The sequence below is a fragment of the Bombina bombina genome, chromosome 8 (assembly GCF_027579735.1).
Source record: "Bombina bombina isolate aBomBom1 chromosome 8, aBomBom1.pri, whole genome shotgun sequence".
NCBI lineage: Eukaryota > Metazoa > Chordata > Amphibia > Anura > Bombinatoridae > Bombina > Bombina bombina.
The window spans coordinates 64,517,384-64,524,352 of record NC_069506.1 but is presented as its reverse complement, the minus strand read 5'-3'; positions in this window follow the sequence as shown (position 1 = coordinate 64,524,352).

Below are 6,969 nucleotides of genomic sequence, written 5' to 3'. Positions count from 1 at the left end.
TGTGGGAGCAGCTTGACCGTATGGTGTGTAAGAAGTTCCCATCAAGCCAATCCAACTTGTGGGCGGTGCTTCAGGAAACATGGGATTCATTTCAGATAACCTCAACAAATTGACAACTAGAATGCCAAAGGTCTGCAAGGCTGTAATTGTTGCACATGGAGGATTCTTTGACAAAAGCAAAACGTTTGAAGGACACAATTATGTCCCTTTAATACTTTCTAACTTTGTCAATGACTATATTTCCTATTCAAACTCATTTCATGTATGTTTTGATGGAAAATAAGATAATGTTTAATAACATAAGGACTGGTGAGGCTAGAGAGGCTGAAGAAGCTTAAAGGGACACTGAACCCACATTTTCAGAGAGAGCATGCAATTTTGAGCAACTTTGTAATTTACTCCTATTATTATTTTTTCTTCGTTCTCTTGCTATTTGAATAGAAGGCATCTAAGCTTTTTTTTGTTTCAGACTCTGGACAGCACTTTTTTATTGGTGGATTAATTTATCCACCAATCAGCAAGAACAACCCAGGTTGTTCAACAAAAATGGGCAGGCATCTAAACTTATATTCTTGCATTTCAAATAAAGATACCAAGAGAATGAAGAAAATTTGATACTAAGAGTAAATTAGAAAGTTTAAAATTGCATGCTCTATCTGAATCACGAAAGAAAAAATTTGGGTTCAGTGTCCCTTTAAGGGAGCCTGAAGAAAAAATATATTGCACGCGCTAATCTAGCCGTCAGTTAGATAGCATTCTCGTGGCATTCACCACACCCAAATTCTTCCATCAGACTGCCAGATAAAGACGTACCACTCCAGGGAATACGTTTCCACTGTTCCAAAGTCCAGCTGTGGCATGCTTTAAACCACTCCAGAAAATGCTTGCCCTTTGCCCGTGCTGATGTGAGACGTGCGTAAAAACTTCCAATGCATAGTTCTTCTGCTGATGTTGCTTCCAGAGGCTGATTGGAACTCTGAGTTTGCATGGTCTACCACTTTATGGCTGAGCTTTTGTTGCTCCTAGAAGCTTACACTTCACTATAATAGCACTTACAGTGATGGGGAAACCAGACATGGTCTCCCTTCCTAATGTGCCTAGAGGGAATTGCCTGCACCTTAGTGACTAAGCCCACAAAAGGCAAAAACGATCATCTTGGGTTGCCATGTGCCTCATTCATAGGATTACCTGGTATTTTCTGGGCTAGACAGTCCTTTCAAGTCTTGATCAGACTAACAGAAAAGTTATCATCTGTGAGTAGCACAATTAAAGAGATATAACCCCCATTTTTTTTCTTTATTGATTCACATATAAAATATAATGTTAAAGGGCCATGATACCCAAATGTTGAAACACTTGAAAGTGATGCAGCATAGCTGTAAAAAGCTGACTAGAAAATATCACCTGAACATTTCTATGTAAAAAATCAAAGATATTTTACCTCAAAAATTCCTCAGTAGCCACATCACATTGTAAAGGACTTCTAAGCAGCAGATCAGTATGTCTGTCCTGGGACAGCTAAGGGAGTGAGCTTTCGTGTTGCATGTTATTTCCCTATTCAGTTTAAGGAAGTTTACTATGAAATCTCGTGAGATCACAGTAAAAAAGTTCATGACCTCAGCACTGATGATGCTGATTGGCTGCTGTTCATTTCTTCATTTTTTTATGTTTTTTACCTGCAACTGGGCAGCAGCTGAAGTATAACTTTTTACTCAGAACTTACTCTGCTGAGCTGAGGAGATTGTGAGGTAAAATATCTTCCTTTTTTACATAGAGATGCTCAGGTGATACTTTCCTGTCAGCTTTTTACAGTTATACTGCATCAGTTTCAAGTGATTTAGCATATGAGTATTATGTCCCTTTAAACAACTTTACAATGCACATCTAATATCTACTTTGCTTCATTCTCTTGGTATCCTTTGTTTAAGAAACATCTACGCACATGGGTGAGCAATAACATGAGGTATATATGTGCAGCCCTCAATCAGCAGCTCCTGAACCTACCTAGGTATGCTTTTCAATAAAGGATACCAAGAGAACAAAATCAATTAGATTATAGAATTAAATTGGAAAGTGGATTAAAATTGCATGCTCTCTCTAAATCATGAAATAAAAAAAATGTGGGTTTCATGTACCTTTAAGCAAAAAATAGCGGATATTAGATATTTTTTAATGTTTTTGCACAAATTATTATTAAATCAATTTTTGTTAAATTATGCAATTAGTTTGTGCTTTCGAAAGCTTAAAGGGCCACTAAACCCAAAATCTTTCATTCATGATTCAGATAGAACATACAAATTTAAACAACATTACAATTTACTTCTATTATTTATTTTGCTTCATTTTTTAGATATCCTTATTTGAAGAAAAAGCAATGCACATGGGTGAGCCAATCACATGAGGCTTCTGTGTGCAGCAACCAATCAGCAGCTACTGAGCATATCTAGATATGCTTTTCAGCAATGAATATCAAGAGAATAAAACATATTAGATAATAGAAGTAAATTAGAAAGATGTTTAAAAATGCATTCTCTTTCTAAATCATGAAAGAAAAAATGTGGGTATCATGGCCCTTTAAGTAACATTTAAACATAACAGAATCCAGTAAATTCATAATGCCAATCAGCTAGCAAAATTTTCTGTGGAGAACGCTGTATACACACACACACACACACATCATATACACACACATACATTCATACACACATATATCATATACACACATATACATACATTCATACACACACATACACACACATTCATACACACAATATACACACACATACACACACAATATACACACACATACATTCATACACACACACCATATAGACACACACACAAAAGCATCTAACCAAACACCTTAAAAATGTGACATCCATTAGATTTGTAATACAAAGACAAAGCTTGCAGTTTTGCAGACATTTCAAGTACATTTTCTCAAGTCCCTGAGATGTGCTATGCAATTTAAAGAAATCACACTGGATTAGAAATGAGTTACAGTGACTCATTTACATAGGTTATGACTACACAAATACAAAATGTTTACAGGCTTTCAAATCTGATTCCAAATTTTTTTTTTTTTTAATACAATGCAAAACTACAAAATAATCATTTTCATTTTTCTAATGCACATTTTTTAGCAAAATTGCTCCTTGTTTCAGTGACAGCTTTTACTGTGTAGGAAGCATATGTACATATGCCTCGTTCACCTGCAGTCAAACACCTGCTGAATAAAGCAAGCTATGATTATGGCCAACAAGCCATAAGATCATATTTTTCATACATCATTGGCTGTTAAAAATGCCATTTTAAAGGGACAGTAAAGTCATAATTAGCCATTCATGATACAGACAGAGCATTCAATTTTAAAGGGACATAAAACCGGCTGAGATTTGTGCATATCCTAATTAATTAAAAGTAGTTTGCATAAAAACATTGTTTACAAATTGCTGGCAAGTATTTTAAAATAATTTTCCAAATGTATTACATAGCTAAGCTGCCTGGAGCAGCCAACTCCACCCCCCTTGTCAGTGTTTAGACACAGGCATTGAATTTCAACTGAGTTCACAGCTTCTAAGCATGCTCCAGCAGATAATACCTATGCACTTTTGCATTCTACCAAAACAACAATAGATATAGATTTATCCATAGAAGGAAATGTGTGGGGGGAGTTAGAGCTGTACAATTCGGAAACTTAAAAGAAAGGGTTAATGGCGAGGCACTGCAGTATAAATTTACAGGTAAAGTCATTAAAGTACATATTATATTTTGTCTCTATCCCAACCTGTTTTATGTCCCTTTAAACAACTTTCCAATTTACTTATATTATTTAATTTGCTTCTTTCTTTTGTTATCCTTTGCTGAAATGTTGATCTAGGTAATCTCAGGAGCAACAAAGAACCTAGGTTCTAGCTGCTGATTGGTGGCTGCATATATATATATATATATATATATATGGAAGATAAACAAGGGGCGCCAACATAGTGTGAATCGTTCAAACAACAAATATAAAAGTGATGTGCAAAAAACTACTCACAAGGAAAGTGGCACCTTAAATGAATAAGGTGCGATAAAGCAGGCTGACATTCAAATTCCAGCAGTCAGTACGCTGGAGGTCTCACCCAGAGGACCTGTGGAATCCAGATAGGCGTCTAGAAAGTAGCACCCACGTTTTTCAGGGCCAATGGCCGAACCAGGTGAGCTGCAAGCTGATAGGTGTTCTCCTGCTGCACTCACGCCACCGAGACTTTTCTCCAAAAACGACAGTGTCAGTGTATGAAAGGTTCCGTGGTAAAAGTCCTGTTTCAAAAACAAGTGGATCGTGGAAAGAAGCAAAAATACCGGGTCGTGGTATAAAACAAACAGTATTTATTTTGCAACGCGTTTCTCAGTCTATTCCAGACCGTTTCATCAGGCATAATCATAGTTAACAATAGAGATCTATTTAAACCCACAGTGAACCGGAATTGAAACAAAAGGTCAACTCTATTAACAATGTTGCAATTGCAAAAACATTTAACTTTTGATACATTGTATAAATTGGTTTGAACAATTGTGACCACACAGATAACACTTAAATAAAAAGTATATAAAAAACCCTATTCGCAATTACCAAATATATCTGGAAAAAAATAAAATATCTCATAGTAAACTGGACATATATTAACATGTGTGTATATGTATATCTCATCTCCTGGTTGGATTCGAACCCAGGACCTAATGTGTGCTAGGCAATGGAAAAATCAAAAGGATACCTTTATGTCTTGTTTGAATTTCTTGCAAAAAGGATTAGTATTGATACAAAATATATAAATTGATCTACATGTCTCACAATGTCTAGAAGATAATCTTATTTGGTCTTTTTAATAAATGACTCTAATTTTTAAAACCAAACTAAAAGGAATTTTCTTATAAATATAAAACTAAAAAAGAAATGTTCGTGACAAATGCTTACTATAAATAAGTGACATATAAAAATTGTAAAAAATATATATGTATATATATATTTTATTTTATGGCTCCACTGGACTTGAACTTGGGACCTTCTGTATGTTAAGCGAGCATGAAATTGATAAGGCTATCTTGAAGGGCTATTTTTATGTTATATATTGGAGCAGAAATATGTTAGGAATTATGTGATTAATAATATGTATATATATATATTTGGGACTCCACTGGACTCGAACTTGGGACCTTTTGTATGTTAGGCGAACAAGAAATTGGTAAAGCTATCTTGAAAGTTTATGTTATATATTGGGGCGGAAATATATTTGGGAATTATGTTATTAATTGTTTCCAATCATATACAACAACCAAATAGACTAAAAAGTGTATCCAGAATGTATATAAACAATTGTAGGTGTATGTATTGATGAATAATCAAACATTCAAAAAGATGAAATGTGCAAAATAGTGTATCGTAGAAAATAATATAAATCAGGTATGTAAAATATAATATAATATGAAACTATATAGGTGCTTGGACTATTAGGTTTAGAACCGGATAGACAAGTGCATACATATACACAACTATGTGGACATGCTCATCATGGGCATATACACATAAATATAAGTGTATGGAAACATAACATATTCTATATGTGTCTGATTAAACCAGTAATATTGGATTTAAAAGATTTTTGTGAAATTGTAAATTTGCACATGTTGCAACCTCTTTTGCCACATTTAAATGATCCATGGGAAGCTAAAAAGTTTAAAGTTTTGGTTTGTTTATTGGACCGAAATTGGCAACTTTTTAGCTTCCCATGGATCATTTAAATGTGGCAAAAGAGGTTGCAACATGTGCAAATTTACAATTTCACAAAAATCTTTTAAATCCAATATTACTGGTTTAACTTATCAAATTACACATCGTCTCAATTGCGAATCTAAATATATAGTGTATCTCCTTAATTGTATTTGTGGCGTCCAGTATGTAGGGCGCACTATTAGAAATCTCCGTACCCGTTGGGGTGAACATCATCGAAATTGTAAAAATTGTAAAAAAACTAAAACCAACCATAGTGTCCCCAACCATTGTGAAACGATACACGACGGGAGTTCAGATATCTATAAAATTATCCCTATTGATCATGTACCACCTTCCACAGATTATGATCGTCTGATTAAACTCAGGCAATTAGAAACATATTGGATACACAAACTCAAAACCTTGTATCCATTAGGCTTAAACGCCAATGTAGATTTGGCAGCCTTCACATAAATTATCACTTTTATACAGGTTACATTTATATCTAATATGAGATTTAGCTTTTAGGGTCTAGTACATCATATTTTCTTATATTTTTTGATATACATTAACAAACACTACCATATGTTGATACCACTACATTATATCTCTCTTATTTCTTTTTCTCTTCTTTGTCAGTCTTCAATAATATATTGCATTAATGCAATTTAGACACATATAGAATATGTTATGTTTCCATACACTTATATTTATGTGTATATGCCCATGATGAGCATGTCCACATAGTTGTGTATATGTATGCACTTGTCTATCCGGTTCTAAACCTAATAGTCCAAGCACCTATATAGTTTCATATTATATTATATTTTACATACCTGATTTATATTATTTTCTACGATACACTATTTTGCACATTTCATCTTTTTGAATGTTTGATTATTCATCAATACATACACCTACAATTGTTTATATACATTCTGGATACACTTTTTAGTCTATTTGGTTGTTGTATATGATTGGAAACAATTAATAACATAATTCCCAAATATATTTCCGCCCCAATATATAACATAAACTTTCAAGATAGCTTTACCAATTTCTTGTTCGCCTAACATACAAAAGGTCCCAAGTTCGAGTCCAGTGGAGTCCCAAATATATATATATACATATTATTAATCACATAATTCCTAACATATTTCTGCTCCAATATATAACATAAAAATAGCCCTTCAAGATAGCCTTATCAATTTCATGCT